We start from the raw sequence: 9,315 nt of genomic DNA, 5'->3' as shown, positions 1-9,315 counted from the left end.
GTGTAATAGTTGATGGCGTCCCCAGAAGCTTGGTTACCGCTCAACAAGCAACTTATAAGAAATGAGATACATAGCTACATATTATTCACCACAATAGTTTTTAAGGCTATTTTCCCATGAGCTATATATTGTAAAGGCAAAGAATAGAATTTTAAAGGTAGCACTTAAGTAATGTACTTTGGAATGGCAGAGAAATACCACATAGTAGGTAGGTATGGTGGACACAAATGGCATAGTTTTTGGCTCAAGGATTTGGATGCACGAGAAGTATTCCCTCTCAGTACAAGGCTTAGGCTAGTAAGGTTGTTTGAAGCAAACTCAAGTATAAAACGGTACAGCAAAACTTACATAAGAACATATTGCAAGCATTATAAGACTCTACATTGTCTCCTTGTTGTTCAAACACCTTAACCAGAAAATATCTAGACTCTAGAGAGACCAATCATGCAAACCAAATTTTAACAAGCTCTATGTAGTTCTTCATTAATAGGTACAAAATACATGATGCAAGAGCTTAAACATGATCTATATGAGCATAACAATTGCCAAGTATCATACTATTCAAGACATTATACCAATTACCACATGAAGCATTTTCTGTTTCCAACCATATAACAATGAACAAAGCAGTTTCAACCTTCGCCATGAACATTAAAGTAAAACGAAGAACACAAGTGTTCAAATGAAAAAGCGGAGCGTGTCTCTCTCCCACACAAGCATGAATTTATTCAGAGAATGAAAATAACAAAACGAAAATAAAAGCATACAGACGCTCCAAGTAAAGCACATAAGATGTGATGGAATAAAAATATAGTTTCACTAGAGGTGACCTGATAAGTTGTCGATGAAGAAGGGGATGCCTTGGGCATCCCCAAGCTTAGATGCTTGAGTCTTCTTGATCATATTGTATCATCCTCCTCTCTTGACCCTTGAAAACTTCCTTCACACCAAACTCAAAACAAACTCATTAGAGGGTTAGTGCATAATCAAAAATTCACATGTTCAGAGGTAACACAATCATTCCTAACACTTCTGGACATTACCCAAAGCTACTGAAAGTTAATGGAACAAAGAAATCCATCCAACATAGCAAAAGAGGCAATGCGAAATAAAAGGCAGAATCTGTCAAAATAGAACAGTCCGTAAAGACGAATTTTTCAGGGATACTTAACTTGCTCAGATGAAAACGCTCAAATTGAATGAAAGTTGCGTACATATCTGAGGATCACGCACGTAAAGTGGCAGATTTTTCTGAGTTACCTACAGAGAGGCCTATTGAAATTCGTGACAGCAAGAAATCTGTTTCTGCGCAGCAATCCAAATCTAGTATCAACCTTACTATCAAAGACTTTACTTGGCACAACAATGCAATAAAATAAAGATAAGGAGAGGTTGCTACAGTAGTAACAACTTCCAAGACACAACAAAACAGTAGCAAAATAAAACATGGGTTATCTCCCAAGAAGTGCTTTCTTTATAGCCATTAAGATGGGCTCAGTAGTTTTAATGATGCACTCGCAAGAAATAAAAGTTGAAGCAAAAGAGAGCATCAAAAGCAAGTATGAAACAAATTTAAGTCTAACCCACTTCCTATGAAAAGGAATCTTGTACACAAATAAATTCATGAGGAGGAAAGTGACAAGCATAGGAAGATAAAACACAAGTAACTTCAAGATTCTCAACATAAAGAGGGGAAACTTAATATTATTAAGATGCATATAGCCATGTTTCCCTCTCTCATAATAACTTTCAGTGGCATCATGAACAAACTCAACAATATAACTATCACATAAAGCATTCTTATCATGAGTCTCATGCATAAAATAATTACTACTCCCAACATAAGCATAGTCATTCTTACTAATTGTAGTGGGAGCAAATTCAACAAAGTAGCTATCATTATTATTCTCATCACCATAATCATCATATATAGGAGGCATATTGTAATCATAATTAATTTTCTCCTCAATAGTAGGTGGACTGAAAATATCATAGTCATCATTGTAATCATCATATTTAGGAGGTAAAGTATCATCAAAGTAAATTTTCTCCTCCATGCTTGGGGGACTAAAAATATCATGCTCATCAAAACCAGCTTCCCCAAGCTTAGAATTTTCCATAGCATTAGCAACAATGGTGTTCGAAGCATTCATACTAATATCATTGCTACTAGCATGCAAATAAGGTTCCATATGTTTTTTAATTTTCGCATCAAACAATCCATGTCTTAACTCAGGAAATAGAATAAAAAGCTCACTGTTATTGTCCATTATGCCTAACTAGTGAACAAGAAACAAAAAGATGCAATTGCAGGATCTAAAGGAAATAGCTTCGAGCACTCACACACCGGCAACAGTGCTAGGAAATAGCTTAGTAGTCGGAGGACGTGAATACCTTTTACCTTACCTCCCCGATAACGGCGCCAGAAAATAGCTTGCTATCCACAACTGGCGTGTGGTTGACGTGGGAGGTAGAAATCTCTGTGGTGTAGCTTTTCTTCGTTCCCCGGTAACGGCGCCAGAAAAAGAGCTTGATGGCATGTAAGACACACGTCCGTTGGGAACCCCAAGAGGAAGGTGTGATGCGCACAGCAGCAAGTTTTCCCCCAGTAAGAAACCAAGGTTATCGAACCAGCAGGAGTCAAGGAACACGTGAAGGTTGTTGGTGGCGGAGTGTAGTGCGGCGCAACACCAGGGATTCCGGCGCCAACGTGGAACCTGCACAACACAATCAAAGTACTTTGCCCCAACGTAACAGTGAGGTTGTCCATCTCACCGGCTTGCTGTAAACAAAGGATTAAATGTATAGTGTGGAAGATGATGTTTGTTTGCGAAGAACAGTAAAGAACAAGTATTGCAGTAGATTGTATTTCAGATGTAAAGAATGGACCGGGGTCCACAGTTCACTAGTGGTGTCTCTCTCATAAGATAAATAGCATGTTGGGTGAACAAATTACAGTTGGGCAATTGACAAATAAAGAAGGCATAACAATGCACATACATATATCATGATGAGTACTATGAGATTTAATCAGGGCATTACGACAAAGTACATAGACCGCTATCCAGCATGCATCTATGCCTAAATAGTCCACCTTCGAGGTTATCATCCGAACCCCTTCCAGTATTAAGTTGCAAACAACGAGACAATTGCATTAAGTATGGTGCGTAATGTAATCAACACAAATATCCTTAGACAAAGCATTGATGTTTTATCCCTAGTGGCAACATCACATCCACAACCTTAGAACTTTACGTCACTCGTCCCGCATTCAATGGAGGCATGAACCCACTATCGAGCATAAATACTCCCTCTTGGAGTCACAAGTATCAACTTGGCCGAGCCTCTACTAGCAACGGAGAGCATGCAAGAACATAAACAACATATATGATAGATTGATAATCAACTTGACATAGTATTCAATATTCATCGGATCCCAACAAACACAACATGTAGCATTACAAATAGATGATCTTGATCATGATAGGCAGCTCCCAAGATCTAACATGATAGCACAATGAGGAGAAGACAACCATCTAGCTACTGCTATGGACCCATAGTCCAGGGGTGAACTACTCACACATCGATCCGGAGGCGATCATGGTGATGAAGAGACCTCCGGGAGATGATTCCCCTCTCCGGCGGGGTGCCGGAGGCGATCTCCTGAATCCCCCGAGGTGGGATTGGCGGCGGCGGCGTCTCTGGAAGGTTTTCCGTATCGTGGCTCTCGGTACTGGGGTATTCGCAACGAAGGCTTTAAGTAGGCGGAAGAGCGGAGTCGGAGGGCTGACGGGGGCCCCACACCATAGGGCGGCGCAGGGCCCACCCTGGCCGCGCGGCCCTGTGGTGTCGGCGCCCCGTCGTCCCACTTTGTTTCCCTTTCGGTCTTCTGGAAGCTTCGTGGAAAAATAAGACCATGGGCGTTGATTTCGTCCAATTCCGAGAATATTTCCTTTGTAGGATTTCTGAAACCAAAAACAGCAGAAAACAAGCAATCGGCTCTTCGGCATCTCGTCAATAGGTTAGTGCCGGAAAATGCATAATAATGACATTAAGTGTGTATAAAACATGTGAGTATCATCATAAAAGTAGCATGGAACATAAGAAATTATAGATACGTTTGAGACGTATCAGTGGTGGCGCTGTTTCCTGGAAGTCTTGCAAGCAGACCATCTTAACGAGGTCAACAATGGAAGCAGAACTCACAGCATTAGATACAGCTACTGTCGAAGCGGAATGGCTTCGTGAGCTCTTGATGGACTTGCCTATGGTTGAAAAACCAATACCGGCCATCCTCATGAACTGTGATAATCAAACTGTGATTATCAAAGTGAAAAGTTCTAAGGATAATATGAAAATTTCCAAACATATCAAGAGGAGACTAAAGTCTGTCAGAAAACTGAAGAACTCCGGAGTGATAGCATTGGATTATGTCCAAAGTGCTAAAAATCTGGCAGATCCTTTCACAAAAGGACTATCAAGAAATATGATCCTTGCATCGAGGGAGATGGGTTTGAGACCCACTTGAGTTGCCGAGGGGGTAACCCAACCTATGTAATCGGAAATTCCGTGAACTAGTACCTGGGAAAACAAACCGGAGTAACTGAGTTGAGAGAAAATTTAATACTCCCACTCCGCTGCAGATGCAATTCTCTCATAGCTACTGTAAGGCAGGTTGACAATGTCTTAATGTGTTCTGAGCGGCTCTTGATGAGCGAAGACGCCGTCCTACAGGGCAATCTTTTGAAGAACACACCTATATGAGTGACACTACTGGTCATAGTGTGGGAGATTTGGGTGAATCTCTAGTAAGCTCATGAAAGGCCGAGGAGTATGACTTATAAGCTCCACCCGAGGGAAGGCTATGGTAGCCTAGTACCGTGCCGGCATTGAGCGAAACTTGCTGCACAAAGACTGACAATTCAAGGCATAGTCCATTGTTCAGTTGTAGTCAAGCGTAGCACCTTGCCTAAGTGGAAGTTCAACTTAACAGTCTCCACCGAAGTGCAGGTATTCCTTCTATAAATGTTCCTAGACTACCCGCTCATTGGAGGCTTTCAAAGGGGCACATCAATCTGGGTCGTTGATTTTGGCCAGGCCGTACCAGCTTCACTCCCACTTTTCACCTCAACCGTTGGATGAGTGATTACTTTTTGCTACTTCTTGCTTCTCTGGATAGTCAATGACGAGCGGGACCGGATTGCGCACGGGGCCGGCGAACAGAGGCAGCGACCCGTGGGGTTTTGCGTCGCTCGTTTTCGTGCCAAGCGGTGAAACCCTAGATCTCACCGTGGGAAAATATCTGCCGCTAGCTCCTTCCTTCTCCCAACCCACACCTCCTCTCTCCACGCCTCCCCGCGCCTACCGCCGCCCGACCCTCGCCTCTGCTCCCGTGAGTCCGTTGATGGACGCTCGCTGCCGGCTCCTTCGTGGCGGGCTAAGCCATGGGGAACACCGTGGTGGCGGGTGGGACAAGGCGGCCGGAGCAGGGAATCCCGGCGGCGAGCGGACGGCACCGGATGTGATGGCCATGGTGGCGCGCCGCCTCTGGCACATCTCATCCTGTGGCGGAGTCCTCCCGAATGGCGGCGCTGTGCCACCTCTTCTCCTCTTCCCGCACTGCCTCTCTCCGGGATGGAGCCGAGCGAGCACGGCCGCGGTGGCGGTCAGGAGGAGGTGGTGCAGGAGACCGCACGGAGGCGGGCGTCGGCCTGGATAGTAGTGGCGGCGTGTTGTCTTGAGAAGCCCGTCCATAGCCGGCGGGACTCGAGATCAAGCGATGCACGGGTGCACATGGAGGCAGCGGCGTCGCGGAGAGTGGTGTCGGCGCGCCGCCTTGAGAATTTCCTCCACAGCCGGCGGGGCTTGAGATCTCTGGCCCGCTGGACGAGGAGGGGAGGAGCACCGCCACCTCGCGTTGCTCGTCGACTTCTGCCGCACGGTTGCGAGGCACAACGAGCGCCAGGTATGGATCCTTTGTCGGGAAGAAAAGGGGCGGCGTGGGGAAGCGAGTAGGAGGAGGCGCAACGGGTTGGTGCGGCGGACGGCGAACGGTGGTTGCGGGGGCGACGGCAACCACTCGTTGGTGGACGACGGCGGCCTCGGTGGTGACCGGTGGCTGGGCACGCCGCCGCCACCGACCTGCAGGTGGCTGAGCGCGAGAGCTCCCAGCCGAGGAAGACCACGCGACGACGGGGCAGCAGGACCACGGAGTTCAGCACCCTCACCGTCAGCAGCCCACACCCATCGTAAGTCCTCTCGTGCTTTCTCCTCATCCTTGTCCTCGTCAAACCTCTCTACATGGTTTGCTTCAAGCAGAGGAAGCAAGAGGAGAGGTGGATTCATGCACTCCACAGCCCGAGGGGAGGAGGCCGGCGATGATGACCCATTAGTTCCTCTGGTTGGTAGCAGCACATCCTCTTATTTTTGTAAGCCAAATCGTCAGATCTGCTCCAAAACTTGGGCATAAAGAAACTATGGTTAGCCAACAGAGGTTTTGATACCAGCATCTCGCCTCCCAAACAAGCCAAAGATAAGTTCATTGCGTCCCCTCCAGCCATGAAAAGACCATGGTTAGCTAACAGAGGTTTTGATACTCGATGACCATTTAGTTATCATCGATAAATTTGGTGCTCATTGCCTGACTTATATCTCTTTTTGTTGGTCTGGTTCTTGAATTCATGGTGAAATCAGAACAATGTGTAGGGGGTGGGGTGCTAAGGGAAGTAGCACAGATCGGAATCAAACCACCGGAATGGTACCGAACGGAGCAGTTTGAGTGGTTTTCTTGAGGTATTCTTTCTCGGGAAGAAACACAAATACAGCTCCATCCTCGGTAAATAAATGAAGTCATGAGCGTCCAACCAATCTGCTGTGGCTTGAAATTTAATAACATTTGCATTGAAGGGAAGCTATTCCAAGTGCTCAATAGTGTTACTTGCGAATAGAAAATAAGGGACGATATATTATCTGTAGTGTTGCAAGTTGGAAAATGACAAACGTATGCTGAAGTAGTTTCTGCACTGTATATTTCTTTGCTTCCCACAGTTCCTTCCCACTGAATATGGGTAGCCAATTTCCCTATTTCTAAGAGTTTAGTTTGGAGCATGTTATGTTCTGTGAAGTTTGTCTATATATGTGCAGGTTAAATACTCTTAAATTGCTTTTAAACTTCTACCCAAGTATCTATATGTTTATTTTATTTGCTGCAAGACGTTAGAGCTCACTGAAAATATTTGTTCTCACCTACAGCAATGCGTTTCAGCCAAATTTGGAATTATTTATTATTGGGTGTTCTCATCCGCATATATTGAAGTACCGAGAAACAAGAAGCAGTTCGTTGGCTTTTATTGACTTTCATCTGCATATACTGAAGTAAGGGGAAACAAGAAGAAGTGCAAGTTTGGGTACTTATTTTTCCATGAAGGTAATATGGCTTAACAGATGATCAACAGATCATATGTAGTATATTCAGGTTCCAAGTGCTTAATAGTGTTACTTGAGAATAGAAAACAAGGGATTATCTGTAGTGTTGCAAGTTAGAAAATGGCAAACTCGCATCAAGTAGTTTATGCACTGTATATTTCTTTGCTTCCCACAGTTCGTTCCCACTTGAATATGGGTAGCCAATTTCCCTATTTCCTAGAGTTAAGTAGATTGGTTATGCATTACAGATTTACCATGTACTAAAAACATTTTGTTATGCTGATGCAAATTATGATTTAGTTTTCTTTCGCAGCATCGAGAGCGGATGGATAAGAAGGTGTTCAGTACATGGGATTGGAGAAATAAGAAGAGATGTAATATTCCTACACGTAAATGTGCGACCTAATTATAATTTCAGCCGCGAGGTAATTGATGTTGTCTTTGCTCATTTGTCTGTTAGATATTTAGTTTGCTTCTTGTTTTCCAGATTTATATTTTGAAGATATGCATATATTCTTTATGCTCAAGTGACACGGTGGTAGCTGAATGTAAATTTTAAGTAAAAGTAAAAATTAGTTCGGCTCCCATAGTCCCATGTTTAAGTTCTGCAAAAGCATTTGCAATGGGTGCATCGTAGCTAAACTGAAAAAAAAAATTGTGAGAACCAATTCATTTTTCATTTTTTTGTTTAAGAAGTAATGAAGGATATGTCATATGTATTGTTGCTAAAATTTATTCTATGGTGTATGTAGCTGATGTCCGTTGCATGAGAGAGAGAGAGAGAGAGAGAGAGAGAGAGAGAGAGAGAGAGAGAGAGAGAGAGAGAGAGAGAGGACAACAAAAAATTGTTGGGTGTTTGCCCAGGATGAATTTTTCATTGCATTGGAGGGATAGGACAACAATAGTAAGAGAGCAAGACTTGCTGGATGTTTTCCTAGGTAATTTTTTCCACCTCATATTTCCAAGCATGTCTATGTAGATTTAAAGTTGTGACCTTCAGAGGTGACTTTCGAGATACTATGCATGGCTTTATCTTTTATGTACTGACTTGCAATAATTAATTTTGATTCTGTTCTAAACGGCAAGGTTGGGTAGACTAGCATCCTAGAGGTATGGAGGTACCTCGCAGCTTTGTTGATGACAGGATGCAAGGTATGATCAAGAATATGCCAGACGATAAATTTATTTAGCTGAACCCTCTTATATGAAGTAAGTGTAGATTACATATAAGTTTTGGACATGGAGGCACATCCATTGCCAATAAGATCATTTTTTGCATGGTGAGTCATAGATTGACCTCATGTTTGTTTTATTCGACATAATTGTTTTCGGGTGTGTTCTATATTCTTGAATTCAGTGAATGTCTGTTGCATTACCGATTTGTTTCTCTCGTCTCTATCATCTGCCGGTTTGGTGATGAATTTACGATAGTTGTAATTAGTCTTTGAAATTAAGGTACTGTGATTTGGGGATGTATGCATTATTTACTCAAGCTGTTCCATTTTGATGTTGATTGTAAAAAGTTATTAATTGCAGTATAGGGCCGTAGCTTTTTGGTGGCATTCCAATTGCTGCATAAGGTGATACTTTTGTAAGAAAAATGGTACACCTACATATTTTGGATGCATGGTTTAAACTTACCAGAATAGTTGATCAGGCGGAAGCTAGGGGATTAAATAGATTGCTTGGTTCCAATCAGAGACTATTTTGCTGCAAGATCTAAGTTGTGGACTCACGGTTGGTCCACCGGCAACTGGCATACCAATAGAAGCAATTTGATTGCTTGATTTGTACCTTAACGGACTTGAAGTTGCTTTGTTGGTTCAGTAATCTTTGACATGTATAAACCAAAGAAAGCTGTGGATGATGCATGCACTATTCGAACATCAA

This window comes from Lolium rigidum, chromosome 2 (assembly GCF_022539505.1).
Source record: "Lolium rigidum isolate FL_2022 chromosome 2, APGP_CSIRO_Lrig_0.1, whole genome shotgun sequence".
NCBI classification, from domain to species: Eukaryota; Viridiplantae; Streptophyta; class Magnoliopsida; order Poales; family Poaceae; genus Lolium; species Lolium rigidum.
The sequence above is the reverse complement of the archived record's forward strand: the minus strand, read 5'-3'. Positions refer to the sequence as shown.